The sequence below is a fragment of the Mizuhopecten yessoensis genome, unplaced genomic scaffold, assembly GCF_002113885.1.
Source record: "Mizuhopecten yessoensis strain PY_sf001 unplaced genomic scaffold, ASM211388v2 scaffold29, whole genome shotgun sequence".
Classification (NCBI taxonomy): Eukaryota; Metazoa; Mollusca; class Bivalvia; order Pectinida; family Pectinidae; genus Mizuhopecten; species Mizuhopecten yessoensis.
The window spans coordinates 850,932-868,703 of record NW_018403342.1 but is presented as its reverse complement, the minus strand read 5'-3'; positions in this window follow the sequence as shown (position 1 = coordinate 868,703).

The window sequence follows — 17,772 nt, the reverse complement described above, 5'->3', positions numbered from 1 at the left end:
CAATAACCAAAAGTCCTAGGATGATGATATTTAGCCAGTAACATGCTGGAATGAAGGGCTACCAAGTTTGTTCAAACAAATGACCTTCACCCATTTTCAAGGTTGCAGGGGTCAAATATGTTTAAAACCTTTAAACGACTTCTTCTGAATTACCAAGAGGCCTAGGGTTATGATATTTGGCCTGTAGCATGCTGGGATGAAGGGCTACTAAGTTTGTTTAAATAAATGACTTTCTCTCATATTCAAGGTCACAGGGGTCAATTGTCTTTACAAACCTTAAAACAACTTCTTCTGAATGACCAAAAGGACCAGGATGGTGATATGTGGTCAGTATCATGCTGAGATGAAGAGCTACCAAGTTTGTTCAAATGAATGACCTTCACACATATTCAAGGTCACAGGGGTCAAATATGTTAAAATCTTTAAATAACTTCTTCTGGATAACCAAAATGCCCAGGGTGATGATATTTGGTCAGTAGCATGCTGGAATGTAGGGCTACCAAGTTTGTTCAAATGAATGACCTTCAATCATGTTCAAGGTCACAGGGGTAAATTGTCTAAAAAAACTTGAAATGATTTCTTCTGAATAACCATAAAGACCAGGATGATGATATTTAGCCAGTAGCATTCTATAATGAAGGGCTACCAAATTTGTTCAAATGTATGACCTTCACTCATATTCAAGGTCACAGGAGTCAAATATGTTAAAAATCTTGAAACAACTTCTAAAAAACTGAAAGGTTTAGGATGATGATGTTACTGTAAAATGCTGGCATTAAGAGCTACCAAGTTTGTTCAAATGAATGACCTTGACTTGTATTCAAGGTCAAAGGGGTCAAATAAGTTTAAAATCTTTCAACAACTTATTTTGAATAACCATGAGGCCCAGAATGTTGATAATTGGATGAAGGGTTATCAAATCATTTGAATGACCTTGACCCACTTTCAAGGTCACATTTGGTCAGATTCCTATTAAGCTTTAAATGACCTAATCTCATAAAACAACAAGAGGCCCAATGGGCCTGCATCGCTCACCTGGTATAAATATCACACTTGTAACCTTAAAAGTGATTTAAAATAAAGCTACAGGCAAAATATCAGTATTTCTGATTAAAATTCATTCAAAAGAGCCTGTTATTTTTTTTTTAAATATTCACCCCTGTGATTGAAAGTCGAACAAAGTCATTATGTTGAGCAAACTTTATAGCCTTTCATCTCAGGATGCAACTTGCAAAGTATCAACATCCTGGGACCCATGGTTATTCAGAAGAGGTCGTTCAAAGATTTTAAACAAATTTGACCCCTGTGACCTTGAATATAAGTCAAGGTCATTCACTTTAACAAACTTGGTAGCCCTTCATCTCAGCATGCTACTGGCCAAATATCATCACCCTGTGCATTTTGTTTATTCAGAAGAAGTTGTTTAAAGTTTTTAACATATTTGACCCCTGTGACCTTGAATATAGGTGAAGGTCATTTATTTGAACAAACTTTGTAGCCTTTTATCTCAGCATGCTACTGGCCAAATATCATCACCCTGTGCATTTTGTTTATTCAGAAGAAGTTGTTTAAAGTTTTTAACATATTTGACCCCTGTGACCTTGAATATAGGTGAAGGTCATTTATTTGAACAAACTTTGTAGCCTTTCATCTCAGCATGCTACTGGCCAAATATCATCACCCTGGGCATTTTGGTTATTCAGAAAAAGTTGTTTAAAGGTTTCTTAAGACAATTAACCCCTGTGACCTTGAATATAATTGAAGGTCATTCATTTGAACAAACTTGGTAGCCCTTCACCCAAGCATGCTACTGGCCAAATATCGTCTCCCTGGGCAGTTTGGTTATCAAGAAGGAGATGTTTAAAGTTTTTAACGTATTTGACCCCTGTGACCTTGAAAATGGTCGAAGGTCATTGATTTTAACAAACTTTGTAGCCCTTCATCCCAGTTTGCTTCTGGCCAAATATCATCACCCTAGGCCTTTCGGTTATTAAGAAGAAGTCGTTTAAAGTAAAATATTGATGACGGACGCCGCACCACGGCATAAGCTCACTTGGCACTTGGCAGGCGAGCTAAAAAAAAGCTATGGTGGTGATATTTGGCAAGTTGCATGCTGAGAGGAAGGGCTTTAAAGTTTGTTCAACGTAATGACCTTGTTCGACTTTCAAGGTCACAAGGTCAAATGTATTTATAGTCATAAATACTGATATTAGTTTGGCTGTAACTTTATTTTAGATCACTTTTAAAGTTACAAGTGTGAGATTAATACCAGGTGAGCGATGCAGGTCCATTGGGCCTCTTGTTATTTGTTTATAAAAATTCTGCTAGACAAGGATTTCTTTTCAGAAATGTTTAAGTGATTAAGTGATGTTATTTGTATTTCAGAGAAAAATGTATTTGATCCATAGTTACAATTTCTGGCTGTGGTACGTCGATTCTGAAAGTACATTTGAAATGAACATGTGGTTGTAACAAGTTTATCAAAGAGAGCATAAATTTATAAAGGGATGAACATTTGTTGATAATTCTAAGGTTTTTAATCTCAAAATTGGTTTAACGTACATATTGGTAACCCTATTATAATATTTATCATCCATATACGATTAATATGCAAACAATTTGAGATAGTTTTTTTAATCTCAAAATTGGTTTAACGTACATATTGTTAACTCTATTATAATATTTATCATCCATATACGATTAATATGCAAACAATTTGAGATAGTTTTTTATTATTTGTGTCACAAACAGCAGAAAGATATTGAACATTGTTTTGTACAATTTGTAGCTGAATCTCACAGCAGGCTGCAGCAGTCAGCTTCCCTGCCTACAGTCCTGCCGAACCTTCTGTTGTGTGCTATTAATTTTCAGGATGATTGCATGTCTACCATGTTGTGAAAGTTGTCAATAAAACACAAGATACCGTCACTGATTGGAAAAATGTAAAATTAAATGGACAGTGTTTATAATAAGCACGCTCTTACAGCTTTTATCCTAATGTAAACGCTTCACTAATAAGAACAGTGCAATCAGTGTTGAGTGCTATGTTTTCTGGCCTTTATTTCACAGTGCCATGAGCCTCCTAACTAAAGAGTTTCACACATAGAAAACTGTATATATATATGTAATAGGAGAGCAAAAATACAACACTATCTACAACCCAGATTTGGGTATCCCCTTGCCATACATGTAGCAAGACGAGGAATAGTGATGAAGATAGTGCCGTCGCTCGGGCTCGAACCCGCAACCCATGGCTCTCCAGCCCGATGCTCTACCGCTGAGCTAAAGGGAAATTCCCTACAGCTGATGCTTATAAGGCAACCTAATCAATGCACATCTTTTACACTATTGCCCCCTTTTTTCAAACACCAACCCAGGTTCTTTGACTCCCTGCCAAGGGTTCTCCTACCTGGAATGGGGAGGGTCAACGGCACCAGTTTGTAGTAGGACGAGGAATAGTGATAAAGATAGTGCCGGCGCTGGGGCTCAAACCCACAACTCTTGGCTCTCCAGCCCGATGCTCTACTGCTGAGTTTAAGAGAAATTCCCTACAGCTAATGCTTATAAGGCAATCTAATCAATGGACATCTTTTACATATACACCCACCACTTGGAACACCTGCACCACTGTAATAGGAGAGGAAAATACAGAGCCAGGACCTCCAAACTCTAGATTGACTCTCTAAGCAAATGAGCTACCTGGTCACCAGTGATCAACTTATATTTGTTAGAGCGTCAATCTAAAGCAGTTAAAATCCTACAGACACTAGATACAATTATACCTATGTTCAGTATATGATGGCCTTTGCAGAAATCAACATACACTTATAGAATAATACCAAGATGTTACATTACTCCGAATTATTAAATATTTTATGTTCAGTGAAGTTCCTCATTAAATTGTAATATAAGATCAGTTTGGACTATAAAAGGCTATTCTGGGCTCAGGACAACAGTCACTCACTCTAATCCTTGGAATTTCTTTTAAAATGAAAAAAAAAGATAATCTAAAATTGTTCCCCTTTATTTCCATTTAGGCATGATGGTCAAGATATTAAAGTTCCTTACATAACAATATTATCTTTATTTTCGAATTTGTTCCAAATAGTTGTTTTCACAAAACTTTCCCTAATTTAGTGAAACATAGTGTTTCCTGTTATAATGTTCCTCCGTTATAAGTAGACATTCCAAATTTCAAGCAAAATACACAGAAATTGTCCAAATAGAATGTTTTCAGCCTTAGTTAACTAAAAGCCTTGAGCTGTAGTACGTTAATGTATTGCGTGGGGTTCTGATTGGTTTTCTACCAGAAAGGTGGTAAGAAAGCTTATAAGATGGAGCAGTGTTCACAAGCGTACACGACACACTGGTAATGCTTTATGTGAAGAAAGATTCAATCAGACTGGAGAATGGACATACAGTCAGCAGTTAATATCGTCTATTGATTGAGGTATTCAAATCAAGATTACAGCTACAAGACTGGAGGATACAGCCTGACCCGTCCCCTCCATCAACTCAGCCTTATGTCTTGTCGTGGCTCCTGCTGAAAAAAGACCCAGTCCAAGATTTTTTCAATGTGTGTAAGCTTAATATACTAAACAAATATCAAAAATTCTATCAACAACTTAAACATATAATTGAAATCCTTTCTTTTCTTATTTTTTTATTTTTTTTATTCACAATCCAGCAGTTTAAGTCGGGGTATAAATATTTCTTCAATGTTTGAATTGAAATATTTGCATTAATGAGCTGTTAAGCTAACTAGTCTAACAACTGAACAAAAGTGGTCAATGTATTTTCAGATTGATAAGCAATACAAAAAATAACTGACAAAGAATTCAACATGATTCTGTACGAGAAAGATCTTGTACGCTAAACAATTTATGAAAAATTATCCTCTCTTTAAAATAAAATGTACATTATAGGTATAAATTGTATTATAAAAGATGTCTTTCAAAGCACAGTTAATAATGAATAGTAGAGTTGACAATGCTGAACACTGTTTGCTTAGGGACAGTAAGGCGATGGACAATTTTATGTTACCGAGTTAATTCACTTAGGTCGTTTTGGAGAAGTAGTCTCTAAGGAAGACAAACAGGGACAGGATGATGTTACTCGGCGGGATAGTGTAAACATGTACTTACGTCCGACTGGATCTTCCACGACTTAAAATGGGTATAGTGGAACATTTTAGTCTAATTCTCTTGGTTTCAGACAAAATTGCCAAGTACAACAAACATTATGAAATTATTGTTATCAAAGAAATTGAACTATAAGTTTGATTTTAACATTAAATTAATAAAAACAAAAAAACAAGGTATTTATTAGTTGTTGTTTTTTTCTGAGTATTTTGTGAGAATTTTAATTTGTGGAAATTAAAAGACATACAAACTTATTTCACTAGTAGGGTGTCTCAATATAGATTCACAAGATTGTGAATTTGTGACTCTAATTAATTACATCGTACCACTAAAACCTAAATAAACTACATGTAATTTACATTATTCATCATAACAAGAGGCCCAGAGGGCCTGTATCGCTTACCTGTTTCTTTTGGTACATGAAACTGACATATAGATAACTTCAGACCAAATTTGGTAACAAGAACACAAGACATCTCTGAAATGGTTATTAAGATATTGTTGTTGGAAATTTGAAAAAATTGTAATTTTAAAGCTTTTTAACCCACGTTGATCTTTGACTCCTGGTAGCACTTAACATTTATCTTTGACCTCATTACTGTAATAAAGAAAACGATTCACACAGCTGGTCTACATAACATACCCATGTATCATAGTATCATGACTCTAGATCAAATGGTTCTTAAGATATTGTTGTTTGAAGTTTTTAACATATTTGACCCCTGTGACCTTGATAGTAGGTCAAGGTCATTTTAATGTGGAAACTGTATAGCGTTCCATCCCAGGTACCTACTGGCCATGTATCATGACCATGTGCCTTATGGAACTTGAGAACAACATTGTTTAAGCTTTTAACCCATGTTGATTTTTGACCCCTGACTAGCACTTAAAGTTGACCTTTGACCACATTACTGTAATTAAGGAAAAGATTCACACTACTGGTCTTCATATGTTTGAATTTTTTAACATGTTTGACCCCTGTGACCTTGAGTGGGTCAAGGTCATTTTAATGAGGAAACTTTATAGTACTCCATCCCAGGTACCTACTGGCCAAATATCATATCCCTAGGTCCTCCAGTTCTTAAGAAGAAGTTGTTCAAAAGAAAAAGTTTGGGCCAGGTGAGCTAAAATTAGATCACTTTCTAGGCTAAATCATTATATGCTAATTTTATATTTATCAAGCAGCCCTCAAAATGAACAAAGTTAATTAGGTCATTTCAACCTACTTGATAGTCTTCCACCTCAGTATTCTGTGTGCAAAACTTTATAACTCTAGGACTCTTGGTTATTCAAAACAAGTAACTAAAATTTTAATATGTTTCACTTCTGTGACCTTGAAAGTGGACCAAAGCATTTCATTTCAGAAAACACAAAACAGCCTCCAAACACTGTGTTACACACGATACCACAGGCCAATTATCATGTTACCTAGGATTCACCTTGATAGCATTCCTGCACATCAATGCAAGCTATAGGTGAAATGTAATAACCTATAGGCCTCTTGCTTATTCAGAAGCCATTTAAAGATTTTAGCATATATCTGACCCCAGAGGCATTGAAAGTGGTTAAAAGTCATTCATTCAAACAGACTTGATAGCCCTCTACCCAAGTATGCTAAAGGCTAAATATTATAACCCTAGGCCTAGCTATTGGCTATTTAGAAGAAATCTTTCACAGCTTTTAACACATTTGACAGCTGTGACCTTTTTATTGCTTATGCAATTAAATGCAATAAAACCATTGACTTAAAAAAAAATCTTTGTTTAGTTAAATTCTAAATAAACTTTTATTAAAATATCATGAACATTATATTTTTTAATTCTACAGTAAACATTGATAGGCCTATAAAACCAGACAAGTGTAGGTTTATACAGAGATAACCTCCCGTCAGTTTATATAAAAGACCACTCTACAAGTGTATATATGTAGGATGAGAGGTCACAGACCAGTAGATATGTAGAGAGCTGTACTCTGAACACCTACAGTACACATTACGAGCTTCACAACTAAATCTCATCATACGACAGGCTTATACTGTACCATCAATGGCTAGTAAATGGCTTCCTCAGTGAAATGGTTTCTCCTTTTTGAGTTATATATTTCTATAAACAATGGAGCAGAGACATCTGTCATATATGTCTCTGGATGGAGGAAGCACAATAAGCTTGATATTGATAGACACATGTTAGGTTTTACATAATCTTCAGTATTTAGGACACCATTTTGTTCACATTAAAAGTTAAATCTCAAATGAGAGTATAATTATATTAAGTTTTTAGTGTATGCAAATTATTCAAGTGAATTATACAAACTTTGGTACATGTCTCTTTAAATGTTTGCACGTAAAACCGGAGGTATACGTAACATCCATCAATAACTCCCACATTAATGTCTACAAAGCACATTGTATGTACTAAATCTCAAAATGAATAGATAGCATCAACACGATTGGAAAAAAATATTTCTCTCAAGAAACTGGACCAGGACTGTGAGTTCCGATAAGGGTGATCTAACACCGTACAAATGTTTTAAACAATGATGGAATTCTGAACTGTCATGTTGTTTTTAACTGGAATCGATTATTTCAGCACGGTTGGAAAATTCAGTTTTTGAACACTTATGGAACAAATCTGACACCAAATTATCACTTTTTAGCTATCTTGGGCATGCAGTGCAGAAAATCATCCATGAAATTGAAAAATTTGAGTCTGTAGGAATCAATTTGCTGCAAGTGTAATTAGTGCTCGGCATTAATGCAGCACAGGAAAAATGCCAAACAACAATCTGTGCGCAAGGAAAGGTTACAAGCATCTCATCGACTCTGATCCATGATTATGCAAGTACCATCAGATAGTACAAGGCTAATCGATTAAAAACCTGGAAATTAAAACCTTTTTTCAATTAAATTTCACCACAGCACAGGCTTGCTGTTACCTAGTCTTACTTCATTTCTGCATGCAAGCTTAGGTTTTATATTAGAATTTTCATATTTTTTCCCCCATCAGGCGGTCACCATGGAGTTAAGGAAAGTCTGTGAAGGTAACTCTGTAGATCAAATAATACTGCAGCACTTTCAAATACCTCTAATATTTATCAGGACACTGAGTGTCAGGAAGGTCAAAGACGAAGCAACTTGGCCGGACCTCATGTGTTTGTCTTCGCATTCCTAGCAATGAGTTAATGATAGATTGCATTTTAATTTAAAGCCATAGTCTACGCTGCAGTATATACAGCAAAGGATGACTATTAATAAATGTGAGATTGTGTTATGATCAAGGAAGGAAATTTCCAGGGACATGGTCAGACCCTGGACCCAATCCTGGTAACATGATTGAACTCATGTCTACATTACATGTACAGCAGGTATATATATAAGCCAGAATATGGTTATAAAGGTGATGATCTCAACCATTTCAAGTTATTTCCACTTTTCACCCTATCCTTCATCTCCTTTGGGGGTCCACCCTCCTGTTTTTTTTAATTATCATCAACTGAGATATGTTTCAAACCAAAGATAGTAGAAATCCATCAATTAGTTTTAGATGAAAATGAATATTCCCTGCCTTTAAATTTCCTGGGGACTAACCCCTTATGTACTATTTTGAATACCCATGAATGGTTATAATTATACATTTGCTGAAATTACATTCAGCAGTTTAGAAGAAAGCGGTCAAGAAATGGTTGAGGAATAGGCGACAGACAGACAAATAATTCACTGATTATAGATATTACGAATGCAATATGCAGTAGTGATTTACTGACAATATCTATTATCCACATTGATTAAAGCTCAATATCAAAATAACACAAAGTGGTTCATGGTAGTAGAACCAGTCTGTCTTAGGTTCATTGTGGTAGAACCAGTCTGTCTTTGGTTCATGGTAGTAGAACCAGTCTGCATTGGTTCATGGTAGTAGAACCAGTCGGCTTTGGTTCATTGTGGTAGAACCAGTCAACCTTTGGTTCATTGTGGTAGAACCAGTCTGTCTTTGGTTCATGGTAGTAGAACCAGTCAATCTTTGGTTCATGGTAGTAGAACCAGTCTGTCTTTGTTTCATGGTAGTAGAACCAGTCTGTCTTGTTTCATGGTAGTAGAACCAGTCTGTCTTTGGTTCATGGTAGTAGAACCAGTCTGTCTTTGGTTCATGGTAGTAGAACCAGTCTGTCTTTGTTTCATGGTAGTAGAACCAGTCTGTCTTGTTTCATGGTAGTAGAACCAGTCTGTCTTTGGTTCATGGTAGTAGAACCAGTCAATCTTTGGTTCATTGTGGTAGAACCAGTCAATCTTTGGTTCATGGTAGTAGAACCAGTCAGTCTTGTTTCATGGTAGTAGAACCAGTCTGTCTTTGGTTCATGGTAGTAGAACCAGTCAATCATTGGTTCATGGTAGTAGAACCAGTCTGTCTTTGTTTCATGGTAGTAGAACCAGTCTATCTTGTTTCATGGTAGTAGAACCAGTCTGTCTTTTGTTCATGGTAGTAGAACCATAGTCTGTCTTTGTTTCATGGTAGTAGAACCAGTCAATCTTTGGTTCATGGTAGTAGAACCAGTCTGTCTTTGTTTCATGGTAGTAGACCCTGTCTGTCTTTGGTTCATGGTAGTAGGCCCAGTCTGTCTTTGGTTCATGGTAGTAGAACCATAGTCTGTCTTTGGTTCATGGTAGTAGAACCAGTCAATCATTGGTTCATGGTAGTAGAACCAGTCTGTCTTTGGTTCATGGTTGTAGAACCAGTCTGTCTTTAGTTCATGGTAGTAGAACCAGTCGCTCTTTGTTTCATGGTAGTAGAACCAGTCTGTCTTGGTTTATTGTAGTAGAACCCGTCTGTCTTTGGTTCATGGTAGTAGAACCAGTCTGGCTTTAGTTCATGGTAGTAGAACCAGTCGCTCTTTGTTTCATGGTAGTAGAACCAGTCTGTCTTGGTTTATTGTAGTAGAACCCGTCTGTCTTTGGTTCATGGTAGTAGAACCAGTCAATCATTGGTTCATGGTAGTAGAACCAGTCTGTCTTTGGTTCATGGTAGTAGAACCATAGTCTGTCTTTGGTTCATGGTAGTAGAACCAGTCGGTCTTGTTTCATGGTAGTAGGACCATTCTGTCTTTGTTTCATGGTAGTAGAACCAGTCTGTCTTGGTTTATTGTAGTAGAACCAGTCTGTCTTTGGTTCATGGTAATAGAACCAGTCAATCTTTGGTTCATTGTGGTAGAACCAGTCAATCTTTGGTTCTTGGTAGTAGAACCAGTCAGTCTTGTTTCATGGTAGTAGAACCAGTCTGTCTTTGTTTCATGGTAGTAGACCCTGTCTGTCTTTGGTTCATGGTAGTAGGCCCAGTCTGTCTTTGGTTCATGGTAGTAGAACCATAGTCTGTCTTTGGTTCATGGTAGTAGAACCAGTCTGTCTTTAGTTCATGGGAGTAGAACCAGTCGCTCTTTGTTTCATGGTAGTAGAACCAGTCTGTCTTTGGTTCATGGTTGTAGAACCAGTCTGTCTTTAGTTCATGGTAGTAGAACCAGTCTGTCTTGGTTTATTGTAGTAGAACCCGTCTGTCTTTGGTTCATGGTAGTAGAACCAGTCGGTCTTGTTTCATGGTAGTAGGACCATTCTGTCTTTGTTTCATGGTAGTAGAACCAGTCTGTCTTGGTTTATTGTAGTAGAACCCGTCTGTCTTTGGTTCATGGTAGTAGAACCAGTCGGTCTTGTTTCATGGTAGTAGGACCATTCTGTCTTTGTTTCATGGTAGTAGAACCAGTCTATCTTGTTTCATGGTAGTAGAACCAGTCTGTCTTTTGTTCATGGTAGTAGAACCATAGTCTGTCTTTGTTTCATGGTAGTAGAACCAGTTTGTCTTGGTTCATGGTAGTAGAACCAGTCTGTCTTTGTTTCATGGTAGTAGACCCTGTCTGTCTTTGGTTCATGGTAGTAGACCCAGTCTGTCTTTGGTTCATGGTAGTAGAACCAGTCTGTCTTTGTTTTATGGTAGTAGAACCAGTTTGTCTTTGTTTCATGGTAGTAGAACCAGTCTGTCTTTGGTTCACGGTTGTAGAACCAGTCTGTCTTTGTGTCATGGTAGTAGAACCAGTCTGTCTTTGTTTCATGGTAGTAGAACCAGTCTGTCTTTGTTTTATGGTAGTAGAACCAGTTTGTCTTTGTTTCATGGTAGTAGAACCAGTCTGTCTTGGTTCATGGTTGTAGAACCAGTCTGTCTTTGTTTCATGGTAGTAGAACCAGTTTGTCTTTGTTTCCTGGTAGTAGAACCAGTCTGTCTTTGTTTCATGGTTGTAGAACCAGCCTGTCTTTGTTTCATGGTAGTAGAACCAGTCTGTCTTTGTTTATTGTAGTAGAACCAGTCTGTCTTTGTTTATTGTAGTAGCCCCAGTCTGTCTTTGTTTATTGTAGTAGACCCAGTGTGTCTTTGTTTATTGTAGTAGACCCAGTCTGTCTTTGTTTCATGGTAGTAGTTGTATAAACAACTGAAGCTTTTATCTTTATCTCTCTGTGTATACCTATAATCTACATATTTTCCCCTCCCTGTGTCTCCAAGACACTACCGGTATATACTTCAGTACACATCACTGTTTCACCTTTTTGTGTTGATGGGCCGTTAAGATCAGCCATTGTAGACCATTCAGATGTATATAACCTTTTCTCTGTGTAAGTTGACTAACTATGAATGAAGATAAGTCAATTATTTTATTTTCAGCACATCTTTCTTTTTTTTCCATCATTCTTCAAAAGGACAAAATCAGTAGAAACAATAGAGATCTATGAAAAAAGGGAGTATTTGTTTGATATCATAGTCTTAATGATAATGACCCTTCAACACAATCAGGTCATACTTGTCCTCAAAGTACAAAATTGGTGAAATGATTGAAAATATGTCTGAAGGTGTAAATCAAACAGAAAGGATATAAATTAAACAGAAAGGAAAAGGGAATTAATGAAATAAATAGTCCAAAACATGAAAATTTAACAAAGGTACTAATTTATTACATTCATTTGATCATGTTTACATAAATGACATATGAACACATATAAATACATTAAAATTCTGAGAGGAGACAAAGCTTGATTTCCAGAAATCTTTGTTGATACATTGTATAGGTACACAACTGATAAACAAATGTCTACAGATGTGGTTGCCTTGAGCTTACATAAACTGTACCATCCATTTACCAGAGGACATTTTTATTAGTCATCAGATGGACATAAATATCCAATCAACACAGTTTTCAAGGACAGATCAAGTGTGTACAGTAAAATTCAGGACAGCTGCCTACATCCTGTGTTAATGTGTTGGTAATTACAGCTATAAATAGTCAACTTCAGTCAACATCCAACAAGCCATTCAATAGATGTTAACCCCTTCCAACTCCATGAACCAATTTCAAGGTCACTCCAAGGTTTTAGCCTTCGTCTGGTGACCGCCAGCAACAACGTCACGCCAAGTCTTCGTCATCGAACAGATCTTCGAAATCTGGAAAGTAAACAACAGTCTGTCAGATTGATTATCAATGAATGTTTGCATCAATCGACAATATTTTATAGGCGTTTGATCTAAGAGCATTACAATTTCACTATCATCTAAATCGTATAAGAAATGACCTACAAAGTAAGGGTTGAAGTACTTTTACATTGTCATGTTTCAGCGGGTGCCATATGAACATGAGCGCAGGTACACACAAATCAATGACTATAATTTCCCTGTAGTCTTAACCATGTTTCTCCCACTAAAACATGTTATAGGCACAGGAGTCAGTAAAGACAAGACACTTGAGCCATCACTGAAATACCATTTATAGATACGTCCACAGGATGAGCTTACTGGAGTAGGTTCCTGTCCTTTAAGTTCATCCTTCAGAACTTTATAATTGGTCCTGGAATCAACAGGTGTTTCCGCATCTATATATAGACCATTGTTATGTACAGATATGATATTTTGTTATAATTGACAACTTGACATTGATGTACATATTAATAACCATGTGCTCTCAACACACGACCTGATAATACGTCACACTACCTGATGCTGTACTTTCCCCAATTCATTACCGTATATGTATAGTATATGTTAGTCAGTAAGCAGGATGTTTATTTCCTAACCATGGTTATATCTGTGTGTCAAAATGTTGTTGAAAGCCCATGCCTAGAAATGCCCACTGAACAGTGTAAAAATATCAACTTGCTGAGGGTCCATATATACCCACTGCAATTATGAACATTGAACAGTGTAACAACTGCAGTCATGACCACTGATCAGTATAACAACTGCAGTCATGACCACTGAACAGTGTATAACTACTGCAGTCATGACTATTGAACAGTGTAACAACTGCAGTCATGACCATGACCACTGATCAGTACAACAACTGCAGTCATGACCACTGAACAGTGTATAACTACTGCAGTCATGACTATTAAACAGTATAACAACTACAGTCATGACCACTGAACAGTGTAGCTACCGCAGTCATGACTATTGAACAGTATAACAACTGCAGTCATGACCACTGATAAGTATAACAACTACAGTCATAACCACTGATAAGTATAACAACTGCAGTCATGACTATTGAACAGTATAACAACTACAGTCATGACCACTGATAAGCATAAAAACTACAGTCATGACCACTGATAAGTATAACAACTACAGTCATAACCACTGATAAGTATAACAACTGCAGTCATGACTATTGAACAGTATAACAACTACAGTCATGACCACTGATAAACTTGTATAACTACTGCAGTCATGACTATTTAACAGTATAACAACTGCAGTCATGACCACTGATAAACTTGTATAACTACTGCAGTCATGACTATTTAACAGTATAACAACTGCAGTCATGACCACTGATAAGTATAACAACTACAGTCATGACCACTGATAAGTATAACAACTGCAGTCATGACCACTGAACAGTGTATAACTACTGCAGTCATGACCACTGATAAGTATAACAACTACAGTCATGATCACTGAATGGTGTAACTACTGCAGTCATGACTTTTGAACAGTGTTACTACTGCAGTTATGATCATTGAACAGTAAAACTACTGCAGTCATGACCACTGAACATTGTTAAATATCATCCTGTTGAAGACACATACCTACTGCAGTTATGACCACTGAACATTGTTAAATATCAACCTGTTGAAGGCACATACCTACTGCAGTTATGACCCCTGAACATTGTTAAATATCAACCTGTTGAAGACCCATACCTACTGCAGTAATGACCACTGAACAGTGTTAAATATCAACCTGTTGTTGGCCCATCCCTTCTGCAATTATACCATTGAACATTTAAGTACCGTAAAACAATAATCAGACGAGGGTAAAACATGACCATTGAACAGTGTAAGACATCCTAGCTCTTGTTGACCAATTTCTAGTCTTGACCATTGAACAGTGTAAGACATCCTAGCTCTTGTTGGCCAATTCCTAGTCTTGACCATTGAACTAGTGTTGAAAATATATGACTTTAGGATCCAGATTTGTTTGAAGACAGCCTGGAGCTGGTGTCTCTTGGATGGGTATTCAACTCATCAAGGTATGATTTTCTATTTTTCTTCTTTCTGTATAGCAGATTATTCATGATCTCTATTTTTAACCAATATTCCCAAGTTTGAAGAGTTAGGAACTGGCCCCCATATAACCAAAACCCAATTAGCACCATTTGTACAGATTTATTTATATTTCAGAAAGGAAGCATGAATTTTACAAGAGAAGACACCTTTAAATCGATGCCCTTTAAAAGCTAGGCTGATTGTGGAGGACTCATTAAAACATCTTCACACTCTCTCCCTTCTCTCCGAGATGTCGCTAATTAGTGAAGTCGTCAATGTTCACTTCAGTAAGGAAGATCAGCTCTCAGCATTAAAATCCTGTCGGTATCTCCTGAATTGTTCACTATCAGCTGATACAAGCTATGTTTTCTGTCAACAGGATATTTACTCATGTAGCACTTGCTAACTTAGGGGTCATTATAAAGCCCTATCCCCTGGATAATTACTACTATATTTTCCCAATATCAATACAAAAATCACTTTATTTTCCTGAAATCATGCAGGTTGAGTGTGATATTTTGCCAAAGACACAATTGGCCCCCGTTGAAAGGAGTACTAGTTTGGAAAGTCATTGCCTCGTAAATCTGGGTACTTTATGAGTAATTTATAGGAAAAAAGAATATGCAGTGAAAGGAGGTGACAAACAAGTTGAATTGATCTAAACATTAACTGTAACAAACATTATAGGACCCCTGTTCCACTGCGGGCAAAGCACTAGAGAACTCACCTGTAGTTTTGGTACATACAGTAGCCTCCCCTATATTTTAGTTAGATATATAACTGTAGAACAACAGGACCAGGGTTCTAGTGCTGATCAAGTAGTCCGAATTATTCTGACGTTTTATCAACTTTTTTTATATCGGTCTGTCATCGATTAACGTCAGAACTCCGGCCCTCTTTAATATGCCGGAAATAAGCGACCCGCGCCTGGGTCGCTCTTCAAACTTATATTTTAGAAACAAATCGTCACTTTCACACACATGTCGCACATGGATCAAAAGATCTAAAAAGTCGATAAAACGTCAGAATGATTCGGACTACTGATCAAGTAGCTCAGTGGGTTAGAGCTGAAGTTTAATGATAGATGGTCAAAGGGTTGAATCTCGATCCCGTCTGGTCCTATTACTTTTTTACACTAAAAACACTGTTGTTATTTCTTTTATATTCATCATTTTTTTTCATAAAACATTTGCTAGGTTTGGTTTGATTCTCTTTTCAGATATGATTTATCATAGCCATTGTCAAACTGGAAAAAACAGTTTGAATTCAGTTTCCAATGCAAAATTACAGATTTTGGCAGTCACGTATGGATCCTTAACTCATTCACCCCTGAAGACGCATTTTAACTCTTCAAATTCCAAGGTTTGAATAGTCCATTTTAAGTTTCAGGGGTGAGCGAGTCAAGTTTCATTACAATTAAGGTAGATAGGTAGTGGACTGTCTTACCATGGAACTTACATAGGAAACTGCACTCATACACACACACATACATATAATGTACATAACTAGATAGCTGTGTAAAGGTTACATATCTAAATGTATGACAACAAACACCAGTATGGTGATAAACATCTGATATCTACAGGACACCTCGTGGGGCAATCTTCTAGCTGATACAGCTGTTATACTGATATAAAACTTAGGATGAGTTTACTCTGGTTAGATAGCAGATGCTGTACATGTATATACCACTTGTTTGTACAACTTATCATATGTATGTATAGTAACATATGTATATATACCTTCATGTGTACAAATTGGTCAACATTGTGAAATATATAGGTAATACACATTAATTATCTGACACTTCCTGTATCTAAATATACATCCAATACTATGTATATATGTTTTGATTTAAAACCATGCATAACATCTGTTCACATACAATTCTGATGCAGAAAATGACTACATTTGAGTTTCATTAAACCAGTCACCACAAATCAAGGTGTCCCACCTTCCAACTGGTCAGTGTTTTACCTTTAGGGGACAGATTGGAATTTTCCTACTCAGGCTTGCACAAAGATGGCTGAATTAATTAAGGCTCCAAAAGCCTTCAATTTATATATGTTTTAAGGGACCAAACATTTTTTTCAATTCTCAGAATAACAAAAAGGTGTATATCCTTCATAACTAAGGACCCCTATATACAACTGTGTATTTAAAAGCTGTAAAACCACCAGCACCTGTATTACTTAGTATGAGCTACTGTAAAATCTGTTTAAGCTACATTTCTATTACATTTGTGAAACATGACAACCAAAACAAGTGTCCCTTTGACATAGACCAATCCTGTACTAGTTCTGACCCCAAATCAGGTGTTTTCTATATAGGTCACAACCAATCCTGTAAATGACCTGTCCAGTAGGTAGGGAGAGGCTTGAATTTTGCAACAGTGACATAGGACAAGTCGGGCCTAGGGCACAATCCCACCGTGTGTCACACGCTCAGGTGCCCATACATATATATTACTGTCATAGGACAAGTCGGGCCTAGGGCACAATCCCACCGTGTGTCACATGCTCATGTGCCCATACATATATATTACTGTCATAGGACAAGTCTGGCCTTAAGGCACAATCCCGCAGTGTGTCAAATGCTCAGGTGCCCATACATATATATTACTGTCATAGGACAAGTCGGGCCTAGGGCACAATCCCACAGTGTGTCACACGCTCAGGTGCCCCAAGTCCTGCATCGTGGCTAACCGTCAACATAGGTTCGATGTGTATAGTTCTGTCGTTGGTTTGACATATATACGATTCAAGACAACACCAATGGATGGTTCCTATAATCTTTATTACCAACGAATAAGGATGATTTATGTACAAATGTTAGAACAACTACGGTAAACAGACATGACGACTCTCACACTCCTGCCGCTCACGTACACATTAACATATAACACTAAACAGGCTAAACTAACAATAAACCACCCCCTCCCATACTAACACCTATAATCCCTGCTCACGCTTACTTCTAAATAATCTGTTGTGGCACTCTCCTGTAACAAATCCGTGTGATTGCCACATGGAAAAAAAGTACCGCAGGGCGGAACAAAAT